Source organism: Cyrtonyx montezumae, unplaced genomic scaffold (assembly GCF_038088225.1).
Source record: "Cyrtonyx montezumae isolate F1298 unplaced genomic scaffold, pur_monq_1.0 scaffold_4, whole genome shotgun sequence".
Taxonomy (NCBI): Eukaryota; Metazoa; Chordata; class Aves; order Galliformes; family Odontophoridae; genus Cyrtonyx; species Cyrtonyx montezumae.
This window is the reverse complement of record NW_027072045.1, coordinates 25,680,630-25,695,183: the sequence shown is the minus strand read 5'-3', so window position 1 is coordinate 25,695,183 and position 14,554 is coordinate 25,680,630. Positions and strand designations below refer to the sequence as shown.

General features: G+C 46.5%; 1 protein-coding gene across 1 annotated transcript in view; it reads left to right on the top strand.

The window, feature by feature from the left end:
- Positions 1-2,164: 2,164 nt before the first annotated feature.
- Positions 2,165-14,554, top strand: part of JMJD1C (jumonji domain containing 1C) — a 142,580-nt gene continuing 130,190 nt past the window's right edge. The window contains exon 1 of the mRNA XM_065746835.1: positions 2,165-2,290. The gene's annotated coding sequence lies outside the window, so the exon portion shown is untranslated. The remainder of the gene's footprint in view (positions 2,291-14,554) is intronic.

Genomic DNA, 14,554 nt, shown 5'->3' with positions numbered 1-14,554 from the left:
GCTCCCTTCTGCCATCTTATTCAGAAGATTCATCAGTCTGTACTGTCCTTAATCCTTTCTTTCTACAGATTACAATGTTTAAAATCTTCAGTTCAAGTGTTTGCATAAGCTGTTTTCCACTCCTTGCAGAGATGGAAGGTGAAAGGGAGGAAGCAAAGAAGGTGTGGGGAGCTGTGAGGAGGTCCTGCTGCCCTCACTTGGCATCTGAGAACTGAGCACTGAAATTGGCACGTGGACATTAATGTTCTGAACTGTGCTACAACTTTATCCTGGTGCCATCGCCTCGCAAAGTGATGACACCAGATTGATTTGGAACAAATAGGAAGTATTTGATTCTTAATATTCTGTGATGAGGTCCTCCAGTTTTCCTAGTATCCTATGATAGATTCACAAGCTTAGTCCATTAGAATCATGTAACTCAGCTTTTTTGGCATATTTTATGGTTTGTTGCACATTAATGTAATCTACTTAAGTGTATAATTCAGTAATAATCTCAAATTACTCTTTGGCTAAACAAGAGGGAATCTAATAAAACTATAAAGAGTTTTGATATGATTAATACTTATTTAGCTGCCTTTGTAACTGCTCTTTATACTTCTTATACATAAATACTCCATACTTAACGCAAGTATGATTTTGTTCATTCTGCAGGACTGCAGCTTTTTGGTCAGTGGTACCATTACTTTGGGATGCAGATGAAGGTCTCATTTTGCCCAAATGCACTGTGGTTTATTTTCCTGCAAATTGCATAGAACACATCTCCATGCATCCCCAGTGTACTGCCACGGCGATGCCAGGCAGCTCTGGGTTCTGACATAAATGTTATGTCTTGTGAAATACCATAATAGTTTTGTTGTTGTTGTTCTCTTTCTTTCTTTAACTTCTCTTGTACCAGATGTTATTTGTTCCTCTGAAATGTATGGAAATGTGCTAGGCTGGTGCTTCTGAATTATTGCTCTCGCCTCACCATCTATTTTTCACAAAGCACACTATTCAAATTTGCTTTCCAGCGTTAGATGAGAGATCATTAACCTGCCCTACTGAAAGCAGGCATACCAGCACAGAGAGCAGGAGTTCACAAGAGCACTGCTTGGTAACAGGATGGAAAATACCTTAAAATTCAGTCCCAGCATTACTACGGAGGCCACGTAGAACAACAAACGGAGAGGAACAAACGCATAACAAGGCCGTGTTCTGTGGCAGAGCCAGAGCTCAGAGCAGAGGCACATTAGGCTCGGTGCCTGGCGGTGGCCCTGAGTGCTGCGGGCCGAGGCGATCTGCACTGGGTGCCGGGGAGTTCGTGCCTTTAACAGCTTGCGAGGGATAAACATTCCCATACGGCTCGGTGCTGGCAGTAAGGAAAGATGGATGCTTGGCCGCTTAGGTAACACACAGTTAAACCGGAGGGGAGAAGAGGCAGTGCAGCTCGCAGATTCAGTGTCTAACTGGAAGCCGCGAAGCCACTGGGCCGGCAGCACCCGGGCTCCCGGTACCCAGCCCCCAGAACGGCGCGCCCGGCACTGCCCCCTCCGCAGTACGCAGCGCAACCCGCAGCCGGGACCGTAGCCGGTCTTCCCCGGGGACGGGCACTGCGGCGGCGCCGGGTCCCCGCTCCTCGGCTCGGGGGTACCTGGCGAGGCCGGGACCGGCGGCAGGAGGGGCGGCCGTCCCGCAGCGCCCATCTCCACCCGGCCTCGTCCCTCTCCCCGCCGGGCAGGTGACGGCCGCGCCGCCCCCTTCGGCGCCCCCCCCGGGATCCGGGAGCCCCGACGGGAACGGGAGCGGCGGCCGAGCTCCGCCGGACTCTTTGCCGCGCGGCGGCCGCTCGCCCCCCTCCCCGCGCGCTGCCTGGCGGAGGGAGACGGCGCGTGGCGCCGGTCGCCATGGCAGTGGGCTGCGTGGGCGGAGTGGTCGGGGCCGCAGCGCGGCGGTGAGCGAGCGCGCGCCCCCGGCCCTCCCCCGCCCCGCGGTGTTTGCGTCGCGCTGCAGCGGCGGAACGGCCCCCGGCGCGGCCCGGCCGAGGGGCGCGGACCCACCGCGCTGAGGGAAGAGCCCCGCGCTGCCCCCGCCGCGCGCCATGGGCGGCCCGTAGGGCGGCGGAGCGGGCTCGGCGGCGGCGGCGCTGCGCTGCGCGGCGGCCATGGCGGTGGCGGTGGAGACGCGGCCGGAGCTGGTGGGGAAGCGGTTTCTGTGCGTCGGCGGCGGCGAGGAGCCGGCGGAGAGCGGGCGCTGGCGGGCCGGGGTGATCCGCGCCGTCTCGCAGCGGGACTCGCACAGCCCCGACTTGGCGGTAAGCGGGGCCGAGGCGGGGGGCGGCGGCGACGGCGGCGGGGGGCGGCCCGGCCGGGCCCGGCGTGACACAGCCCCGCGGCGGGAGGGCGGGCGGAGCCGGGCCCCGCGGGGCGCTCAGGGGACGGGGCTGAGCGCGGGGAGCTCCGCACGGAGCCCGGCCGGGCCGAGGGGACGCGGCGGCGAGAAGGGCCGCGGGAATGTCATTGTTTCCGCTCCTTTTATGTCCGCTGTCACTGCGCGCTCCGGGGTGCGGGAACGGGCGCGGGGGACACGGCCGCCTTTCCTCGGAACGCGCGGTCGGTGACGCGGAGCCGTGCGGGCTGCGGCGCCGTCTCGTTCCCCGCTTTTGTGTCTCCCGGTGCTCGTGGAAGCGCGGTTGCACGCTCCGCGGCGATGCGCGGCGGAGACCCGCGGGCTGCGGCAGGGGGATCACGGCGCTGCCGTCGGGAGAATGGCCCCGGGGGGTTCGGGGCCGCCGCTTCGTGTGCCGCGCACCTGGGAGCTCCGGCTCCCGCACGGCGGAGGCTGCGGGCTTTGTTTGGTGCGCAGGATGCGTGCGGCACCTGAAATGCCGCTGCTTTCTTGGACTGTGCCGTGCGTTGTTTGTTGTTTCCCCGCTCTTCAGATGTAACTCGCCTTGTTCATCTGTGCGCAGTGCCCCGTGTTCTCGGCTTTGGCTCCGTGAGTGTGGCCCGCGGTACTTTGTAGAGACTGCTCTCTTGTAGTTCTCACCGGGATGGGTTCCCCACGGCCCGTACTCAGTTATGGAAGTGCTGCACAGCTGGCATTTGTAAGGCAGAGCCACAATTTGTGAACTCTGCGAGGAGAGGTGTGCCATAAGGAGGGCTGAAGCGAAGGGCACTCAAGCAGAGCATTTCAGGATTGTGCCTGCAGCTCGGCAGGTACTGCACGCTGCCCGCTGTCCACGTGCACTACTCATGAGAACACACTCCTAATGTGTTCTCCTCTAGTGCTCTCCCCTTCCAGCCTGGTGTTGGGCTTCTGGGCAAGGCACAACATGTGGTTGTCCTGTTGCCTGTTCTCTGTCCCCAAGGCAGGAGCAGGTACAAATCACAAAGGGAGCAGGTGGAGGAATCTGTGATGAGGCTTTTGTTAACAACAGGTAGTTTCCTCAGTTAGGCTGTCATGCTTTGGTCATTAACTTCTCACTAGTAGATATTTGCCAATATGAGCAGCCTCTTCCCTTGTTCCCTTGTGAAGAACGGTGGCATTTTTCTGTCAGGCCTGGTTCCCTGTGCACTGTCGGTGAGCACTGCTCTGAGCCTTCCATGGCTTCTGTTTTTAGGTGGCCATCCCTGTGAGCAGCTCCAGACCTTTCTGCTACTCATCACTAGAGTGGAGTGGTAATTCCTGCTGGCAGTTTCACTGCAGCCCTGGGGGGTGCAGCATGAAGATGCTTTTTATCAGGGTACCAGTAGGTTCCTGGCCCCTCTGAGCTGGACAGCCTTGCTGGAATTACAGACAGTGCCCATCTCCACAAGGAGGAGGTCATGTCTGAGCTGGTTCCAAAGCATCTGATACTGAATTACCTTTTCATTCTGGCTTTGTGAGCACTGCCTCTTGGTTGGTGCTGTGTGGAGATGGGGAGGTGATGGGGTGGTGTGTGAAGATGGGTTTGGGGGTGAGAGGAAGAGGTGATAACTAACAAAAGCACAGGGGTGTCAGTATTTGGAAATATGTGTATATGGACTAACAGTTGTGTAAATGTGAAGAATCTTAGGGATGCGTGGGCAAGCTTGGAGGCGAGTGAGCTACTTAGTGATGGTAAGTGGTGACTGGGCTTTATAGGAACACATCTGTAGGAAACTAAGCTTTCTTGGTTGTTTGGAACAACCTGTTACATCTGGGGCTCCAGGTCTGAATGCTGGGCAGCAGGCACATGGAGTGGTGATATACTAAGTGTCAGGGCTGTATTTTGATAAACAAGGGCTTGAGTACTTTCATAACTGAAATTACTGTCCTCGTGGGAAGATGAAGACAAGTCAGTTATGTGTTTCCTTCTTCCTATTCCCTGAAAGGATGTTAAATAGTTGTTTCCTTGCAGTCTATCTAATATGTAGTCTTGGGCTTAAAAAGAAAGAAGACAGTCTGTTCTGTTGTTTTGTGAAAATGTTTACCTGTTGGGCACTCCTGGGGGGTATGTGGTGTGCGCTGGCTGTGCATGCTCTTGGTTCTCTTGGAGATGAGTGCTCTTGCTCCTAAATGCTGGAATCCTCCTTGCCTGGATCTGGAATCCATGCCTCTTTCATAGTCATCTTGTAATGTTTACAGATCTTTAAAAAAAAGACTTGCTATGCAGGTGCTATGTGCATAATTTAACCTGGTTTTCTTGATGATGTTCATGGTCTGAATCACATCGTGATATCTAGGGCTTTGATAGCTCTTGAGCTTTCATTCTTGAACATTCCTGGCTCACAAGGAGTATTTATTTAAAAACAAACAAACAAAAATAGCCAAGCAAATAAAGGTTTATATAAATGCATATTTCTGTGTGTGTCTATATTCATTTCATTAGCTGCTGACAGAATTCATGGTGCTTTTCTGTGTAAGTAACAGTGAGTGTTATTGGAGGTAGCTACGAATTGTATTTCTTACTGCTAACTGCCTGGAGAAGTCTGTGTGCTGCTCTGATGGCAGCGATAAGTCAGAGCAAAGAAAGAGCTGGCCAGGAAGAAGGAGGAGGGGCGATGCCATATGATCCCTGCTCTCCGCAGTCCTGCAGGAGCTGCTTTCTGGGACACAGGTCGGAAAATGCCTTCTGAGTCACCTCTGCCAAGATTTGACGTGGTCATGGCAGAGGTAATTTCCAATACTGCATTTAAAAAGTGTTAGTTAAGAGGAGTATGTGTGTATATACATTTACATTTTAAATTAATATAATTATTTTCCTTGCTGGAGCTACTTCAGACTTCGTGGACCATTCGTGGTTTGCAGTTGAATATTGAATCTACTCACATATCTAGCTGTCCGTGTGAGAGAATGGAGATGGGAATAAAGGCAGACTGCATCTTTTACCTGAATTTGCCCTCACAACAAACTATTATAAAAACATATTGGTGCTGAACTGCAGATAATGAGAAAATAACCTGAGCTAATTATGGATAATCTGAATGTAAAAGATGATGATCTTGAGATGTATTCCGTGTACTGAGAGTTTCCCTCTAAAAGTAAGTTAAGTCTGCCTTCCTTGTGTATGGAGCTGTTTCTGCAGCCTGTAGTTCAATCTGAAACTTGATGATTGCAGTATGGCTTTGTCACACAGTCACGGATCTGTGCTTCTGTATGTTATGCTTCTTTTCTGCCATATTTTAGCGCCATGTTTTGCATGTTCCCTGCTTTCCTTTTGCTAGGCTACTATTTAAGGAGAAATGGAATGGGGTTTTTTTTAATGCATTTGAGCTATTCCATTTAAAGATGAAATATTTTTTCTCATTCCCTATTTTAGAAATATATGCTTAGCAGCTTTTACTCGTTAACCTTGTAATATATTGAAGGAAGCAGAAACGTCTTCAATAAGAGTATTTTACAGCGTAAATAAAGAAATATGCTTTAATGTAGTTGTGCGTAGCTTGGTGGTGGTTAGAGGGGTTTAAAAATACTGCATGTGTCCCTGTTAGCATCTGGGGTAAAGATGAAGAGCACGTTGTTGGTAAGGAGCCTGTCACGTTATTTACTCCAGCGCTGGGAGATGATGCTAAAAACATGCCAGAGTTTATCACATCACTGCTGCCTCTGGATCCAGACAAAGGGTATTGTTGCAGGATGCTTTCTGTGTGAGTTCAGAATTTGTTTTGGAATGATAGGGAGAAAAAAAAATAATAGCAGGGGTTTAGATGATTTTCAGTTGTTTCTACTGTTCTGGATGAGTACCGAAGCCAACTAGAGCCTTGTATGCTACGGTGCATATCAGCTGGGCAATCTTTTCTTGGCTCAGCAGTAAAGAAAACTTCCTATTTCCTCTCCGTGTTTCCACTAAGATTGAGTTTGTCATCTTGTGTCTGTGAATGTCACCTCATCCGTCTTCCAGAGTTACTGCAGTTGGTATCCAGTTTCCTAGTAACCTCACAAAAAGATAAAATGCAGGAGTGCTCCTGTGAAGCCAGCTGCAGGGTTCAGCGCTTTGTGCTGGCTGTGCCACTCCTGCTCTTTGCTTTTGTACTCATTGACATTGGAACGTGGAAGTCAACAGATAAGTAAACCGGTGCTGATGGATTTTGAGGGTTTCTTTGAATATCAAGATTGCAAATGGAATTTAGGTGCCCTAATCTAGGGAGTGGGTTAATTAATTGGTTTGATTAATAATTAAGTTTCTCAGTAAGTGGTGGTGGATGAGATGAGGAAAAAGGAGAGTTTGATCCTATACTTATATCTTTTAGGAGGCATTCAGAGAGACACTTTGGGTGTTTTGTTCATCCAGAAAGCATTCGTCTTACAAATAACGTATTATTCCACATTCACAGTACAGATATTTTTAATTCCAGAACTTCATGGGAGCCTTTGGATGTCTGCTAGAAGGGCTGGTGCACTGCCATCTCAGGGTTTTTACAAGCGAGCAGTTGCTTTGTGAAGAGCCATTCGTTCTGTGCAGATGCCAAGATCTCAAAACCTGTTTGATGGCAAATTAAGTGATGGGGAAAGCGGTACTTGTAATATTTGTGCAGAAGTAAGCTCAGCTGCTTTCTGAGGCAGTCCTGAAGCTCTGCTGGGATCAGACTTGAGCTTCCATTTCAGTACAGCTTCTGCTTCTTCTGGAACAAGGTCAGTGTTGGTCATCTAAGGAGTCCGCCTGAAGTTGATAGCAGGGAGGCTGTGCTGGAAGAGGCTTACTGCCATAACGTGATTTTTATTGCCCAGTTTTGTGCTATGGGCACTGATGTTTGCTTCTGCTACAGCAGTGATCTCCATCCTAGCTTTCCAGGGAGGGGCTAAGGCACGCTGCGTGTGGATATGCGTTGATCCTTCTGGAGATTACTGTGTTTATGGCTGAACTAAACCTGTCTTACTTCATGTATGGGAACTGTTGAATCATGGTTTGAACCACTGATTGATCACCTGAGGTGAGCACTGAGTCAGCCGCAGGAGCACAGATGAAGGCAATGCACCTGTGTGACTGGAAGGGGTGGAGTCTGGCTCCACCTCTCCCAGACCCCATTTAAGGGCTGACCACCACTGGGGAAGGATCTCTTGTTGGAGATCCATCCTGCATGGAGTTCCAGCTGAGACTTGACTTTTGGTGACAGGTGAGCCTTTTTTAATTTATTGAGTGTCTTTATACCGTCTGGATAATCCATCCAAAAGTATACTGTCCACCTTCATTGTTTTGTGAGGGTACTCTTCTTTCAGGGTGTTCACCCTATGCTTCATCATATTGACTTATTCAGAAACATGCTGTCACTGATGTGTTATTCACTTATACAACTTGTTTTTGTTTTGTACTATGGAATGAGAGCTAGGGAACCAGAAGAACCTCAGTTATCTTGCTGTGTTGTTTTATGGTCTCATTTAGAATATGTGTGTGTATATATGTATATAAGTGTTACACGTATATATATATTGCTGCTTCTCAGAATTAAGCGGAATGGAGGAACCTGGCTACTTATTAGGGAGCTGCCTATGTGCATATAGAAGCTGATGTTGGTCTGTATGGGGCTTTCTGGACACAAGAGCTGCCGGATAAACATTAAGGCCTCCAGCTGTACCCTACTGTGGCAACATTTTTAGGCATTTTGGAGACTGTGGTTCCACAGACATTTCTCTTGGTGGCACTGCTGGCTTAATTTTTAACCCTGAACAGTTTCCTGGTTGGTTTGCCATATGGCATGCCAAGCAGTTGTTCTGAGGCTGAGGAGGTGGTATGGGATCACCTGGAGGCAAAAGGCTGAGGGCAGGTACAGCTGAAGCTGGCCCCATTTCCAAGAGAAGTGTTGTTGGGTCTGTGGGCTAATGAAGTGGTTGAAAGCTAGCTTAGATACCTTCGTGAGCGTTGCAGTAGCTACTAGGTGCTCTAACCTGCTCAGCTCAGTCATGCAGGGGCTTTGTGCTGCAGATAGATTAATGATATTTATTCATTCTGAATAAATAATTATTTCTCTCAAATAAGGAAATGCATGTTCAAAATAGCCTGTAATATGATCATCCACTGTCTGTTGATGCTATGCTTATTTGCAAAGGTAAGTTTTGGAAAAAGAGATGTGAAACAGTAATTACAAGGGAAATAAAAGCCATCTATATGTTTAAGTGCTTGCACCTCTGATGCCTCGAGTAGAACGTTGCATAGAATGGTTCAGTGTAAATGTGATTTCTTTCCATGTTCTGATCAGCAATGTGTTTGACACAGGCGTTGCGATGACTGCAGCTAGGCTTTGCTCTCAGTGATGTTGCTGTGTGTCACAGCTCAGGTAGTTGCTGCTGGCCTAGGAGTTTGGTTGGCTCACAGGGTTTCTCTTTCTTGCTAACTGAATGAGGCAGTTTAATGATCCTTTAAAATCCAGAGTTGCTCTGTGATGGCTTGCTAGGTCGTTGCCAGGTGGCCCAAGTCAAATCTTAGTCCTGCACGTCTGGTGAGGAAGGAAGAGAAAGCTGTGTGTTGGAGGAACATTGGCAAGAGGGGCTTTACTTTGAAGCAGTCCTCCAGCGTATTTCCTTCCTTCTTGTTGTTCTTGGCTTCTCTGCTTTCCTGAGATGCAGAACTTAAGCTTACTACACTTCACAAATAAACAAAACAAGCCCAGCGCTGCTATCAAACAGACAAATGAATCTGCACAATCTTAGGAAATGCATAATGCTCAACTGCTTAGCTCCTCTAGAAAGTCTCTGGAGTTCTTTGCCCATAGTTTGTCGTCAGTCTGTAATTCTTTCTGAAGCAGAACTGGAAGGTTTTCACTGGGCAGCCCTGGCAGCTTGATCATCGGAGGCAGAAAGGAGAGGATGCCTGAGGCACAAGGTTCGTGGGGAAGAGCTCTGTGACGGCTGGGCTTTGGGCTCACAGTGATCTGTGAAGAATTAGAAGCTACCAGTGGTGTGCTACCAGTGTTTCTGTCAAATGCAGGAGCTGATGCGATGGAAGACTGAATTAGAACCACGTCACGTGGTCCTATCGTCTGCCACCATGATGCTTAGCTCTTCTGTCTCTGCAGTTCTGTTTTGCCCTAACAATTCTAGTTGTAGGGATTGGCAGCTTCATCCAGCAGTGTCTTCGGGTTTTTATAACCCTTGCTGGATTTTTCCTAGATGAGTTTGTAGGAATCCCTTTTTCAATCTCAGTGAACATTTCAACATCCTGTGGCAAAGATGGGTCAGGCTTTAGCTGTGCTTTCTTTGCAGTGTCACTTGCTGCTGTTTCAAACACATGCACCCAACGCAGGAACCAGAACAAGTGAACAGTCATCCCTTATTTGCCATTGGCATGCCACACGCTATGAGCTCTGCTCCTTACTTCTTCCTTAGCTCTTCCCGGCGTGTGGCAGCTTTCCTTTACTATTTCTTGACCCGAGAAACTTGGAGATATCCATTCCGTATGTCAGCCCATACCAGCCCGCAGTGCCTGCTTGAGCCAGATTATTCTGAGGTGCGCAGTTTGTTTGCATATCTTAAATGGCTGTCTGCAGTGAGACGTGCAGCTTGGTGTTATTTCCTTCCTGCAGGTTCTTTGGAATAGATTTAATTTTGTACTGTCAAGTTGAATTTACATGCTTTTGGGAAATAAAGTAACATTTTAAATGAGTTTTAAATCATAAACATATTCTCCTCTGTTGTATACTGATGAATTTGATTTCAGTTAAGGCAACCAAGTTGTTGTGGGCTCATCTCTATTGTGATTAACAGAGTATTGGTCAATCGTTGATGATGGTGAACTGTTTAATAACAATTAAGCAATGAGTAAAAATTAAAAAATGTGAGGGGAAGGGTAACAAAGTATTTGTGGTTAGCTAACTGTTAATCCGGGTGGTTTGTCCTAAACATATTTGATCCTCTTGTATTCTGTCGTGTTTTAACGTTTGTATATGGGTCAGAATGTGATGTGAATACTTATAATGTTATGATCATTTCTCAGTCTGATGGTTAACCTTTCTGTGTAATAGGCTACTTATCAACTTCTGCATGATTTCTTTAAAAAGGTGATCAGTTGTTTCTCATTGAAAGAAATTTCTGTATCTTTGCATGAATAGAAAATGGTTCAAGTGCTTTGCTGCTTTTTACTGTATTTTTCTGTTAGGTGTTTGTAGCCTGTATTAATCTCTTCCTTTTGTTTACTGTACATCTGGACAAAATTTCATTCTAGTGACAGGCCCCAAATGAGATGGATTACAGCATGAAGAATCTGGTTCTATGCTCAATTACTTGTTGGGTAGCATGCTTTCTAACTCCATCAGATGGTTTGGTTTCTTTTTAAGCTGAAGTTAGTCCTTTCACAAAACATGGTGCTTATTCTTGTGTTCTAACGTGGGAAGATTTGCCTTTCAGTTGACAATTGGAAAAATTGCTTACTGACACTAATTTTTTGAGCTCTGTAATTGTGTCTAGTCCCAGTGAAACAAGTGGGTGTCTGTATTCATTTTGGCGTGTTTTTTTCTTTGTCAGAATTCTTTTGTTATTGAATGGCTTTTCTGATATCAACTTTTTTTAATGTTTTCTCCTTCAGATACATTTGAGTGTGGCTCACATCCTGATGACATGGCAGTCCAGCTCACCAACTGGATTCAAATGTGGTGTACAGAGTAGAAGTTGAACCCATATGTTACTTTTCTGGTAAAATAATGTGTAATAAAAAGCTAAGTACAGTGGTTTGTATCAGAATGTAATGGAGCTCTGCAGCTGTTGCTGTTCATTTGGGTGTAGCTGATATCTCTGGAGAGCTCTGATGTCGGTTGGCTGTAGGAAAAGGATGGTGCTCTTGTGTGCTTTATGTTATGGCAGTTTGGCTATTTCCAGGTGCCTCAGACTTGTGATTCAAGAATGTTCACTGATATATTTACAGAAGTTTGATATTTGAATGGAAATAAGCGTGACTTCTATCTCTGTGTTCCTCCTTCTGTTCTTACGGAAGAAGTCTGCATTGTTGAGGAGCTCGGCATGCCTGCTCTTCAGAAGGAATGGCAATGCAGAATAGCTCTTAAGGATTAAAAGACTGAGCAATGGGACGGTGTTTGGAAAGATAGGGAAGAGGAAGTGAAATCATTTTTGCTGAGAACCTTTTGGTAGAGATGTTGGCTGCTCCTGAGGTAGGTGGGGGTACTACCTGCAGGCAGTAGGGAAGTGGCTTCTGTGTATGTGTCTGTGTTCATGCAGCCCACTCTGAGTTTGTGCTTCTTGCAGCTGATTTTTAACTAAGGTTGCAATTGAATTGTGTTAGTTACAAGAGCTCCAACAGGCAGGTAGCCTTGATGAGGATTAGCTTATCAGATGTCTGGTAAAGCGCAAACTGACTGCAGCTTTATCCACCCTCTGGCTATTCAGAATCTCTAGAGTATGAGCTTATTGTCTGAACCCATAGACCAACAGAATTAACCTTTTCTTTCAGTGCAGAGGGCAGCTTTTTCCCTCCCCCGAGCTTAGAAGACAGTAATGTCTAACTTAAATATGCAAGTGTGGTACTGAAAGCTACTTTTAATTAATACCAAGTGCTTTCTTCACCACATTGCTGTCAGCATCGCCCACAGCCCGTATCTTTGTTTTGTAGCCTGCTGCTGGGGCAGTGGGCAGTGCAGATTTTGGAGCCCCAGGCATCCTGCAGCAGCAGCCTCCCTGCCAGCATAGCATGCATCTGCATGTCTCGTCTGAGTACTTTGCTACAGAACTTGACAATTGCTGCTGAAATATTCATGCACTAGAGCACACAGGACTTCACCTGTGCTGTTTTTTGCTGGTATTGGTAGCTGGGAGAAGAGAGCTAGAGTTTTGGGCTCTGTGGTTGTGGTGTTTTAGTGGCGAGGACTCTTGTAGCTCATGGTAAGGGTTGGACTAAGGGTAGTACATGCTGTGAAGTTGTCCTTGGAAATACTTTCCTGTTTCTCCATTAGTTGTTTCTGTATTGAGTTATAGAATGGCCTGTGTTGGAAGGGACCTCAAGGATCGTCAAGTTCCAACCCCCTTGCCTGTACAGACCTTTAAACTTCTTCCCAGCCTGTTATTAACGTTATTTAAAATAGAAAATACTTCTTCAAATACTGTAGTGAGAGATTTTACTACCAGTCTGGAGGAAAATGAAATCCCACTTGAGCAGAGTCACACAAACTGGCTTAACAGTGCAGAGGGTGGATGGCCTCTGGGACTGGCTTCATCTTGCACTGTGTGTGACTTACAGTATGTATGCATTGTGGGGAATGCAGCAAAAGATGTTCTAAATGTTACTATTAAAATGTATGACAAATAAATTTTCAAACCTTCCCACAGAGCGGTGAATAGAATGTCATTTCCAACTCGGAGGCATTGTGAAGGTGCTTTGAAATGAGTGCCATGCAATAATATCCATGTACACCTTGCTGAGTTCTGTGTTTTTCTTACCTTCTAATGTTAAAAATAGCAAACCACCAAGGTAGTTAGCATAAGAGTGTTGGCAATGGCAAGCGATACCCAGGGAAAAAGATGTCTTACTGTCATGTAAGTATAAATGTGAGAAGATTGGATTGCTTCCCTTCTAGATGTGTGATTCAAATTTTTCTATGGTCAGATCATTTCGGGTTTCTCGTGTACATCCTCACAGTGGAAGGCCCCCAGGAAACCTCCTTTCTCTCAAGCAGGAAGGTATTGTTTACAACTAATTACTTCCATTTTTTTCATAGGAAGCATAAAGCTAATGAAGCTGTTGGTGGTTTGTCTTTAACAGCAGTAGATGATTGTGCTGGTCAGCTGGCTCTTTGACTCTGCAGGTAAAATAAATAGAGCGAAGATTTAGTGGAGGGCTGTGATTTTTTTTGTTTTTGGTGATAGGAAAGATTGGAGATGGTTAACTTAAATGGCTTTGTGTGTGATATTGTTTGTCTGAAGGTAAGACTGAGATGTTCTTGGGTAAACAGGCTGTGAATCACATGATAAACCTCTGCCAAGTCACTGTTGGAACTGCTGAGATGACCGTTTCTGTGTCCATGCAACTCTGTTTGCTTTGCAGAACTCTTTGACCAAGATCACACCGTGGTGGGTGCTGTGTAAACACAACTAAAATCATCTGGGCCTTGGAATTTACAATCCACAAGTAGAGGGAGCTGGAATGAGGACTTACTGATGCTGTGCTTGTGTACAGCCACAAAGCCTTTGGGAAAGCTTATGATAGAGGAAAGGTGGAAGAGATTTTTGAAAGTAACTTAACCACTGTTTCTTGGTTATGTTTGTCAAACATAAAGAACAGTCAGGATTGAAACTCTAAGGTGTTTGTTTTTAAACAGCCAATGATAGAGGTTTTGATCCAAGGTGGATCTGAATCAGGACTTGGCACCATGCAGCTGGGTCTCTGAAGGCCTTGAAACTAAACTCCCCCTGAAAGTTACATTGATGGAGAAAGAAGGCAAAATAGTGTACAGAAGACTGATTGCTGTCATTGCAATAGGGTACAACAATTACTTGCGTAGCAGCATTTGTGAAAGGATGTGTGTTGAGCAGGAGTCTCTGACGTCCCAAGGGAAAAAATGGTGTAATAAGCGAGGTATGAACCTAGGTAAGGCTGAAATACAGGTCTGAGTGTAAGGACTGTGGAGGAGTTGATAGAAACAGTATTGGAGTGAACACTGAAAGCTCTGTTTGGGCCACATTTTGCCTGAGGGTGTGAACTATGCAAGTTAGTGTCAGTGAGTGAGTTTAACTGGTTTCTGTGACCCTAACCATAGGGTTGTGCTGAGTAGTCTGATTCAGCTCCTATTTTAAGGACTGTCTAGATTTCTTTTTTCCTCCCTGCACAAGGAAAGTATCTTTCGTCTTCACCATGTCTTCTGTTTCTGTGCTATGAATCTGGGAAGTTATTTTTGAAGTAGATTGCACTGGTGATTTTTAGCTCTGTGTGCTGACCAAACTGAATAATAAGTGGGACCAGGGTATTTTATAGGATTTCTAGTGGAAATTTAAGTGATTGCTAATCTCAGAAATCTTGAATGCTAACAGTGACTCTGCAGTCCAAAGGCTCTGGATTTCTCTGAATGTTTTTCTGATGATATAGTAGGACTGCAGTTGCTGGCATTTATAGGTAGGGATTGGTGGCAACTTGAGTTGCCAGTAGGCTTTATTTGTATGCTAGTTGAGTTGTATGTTGTGT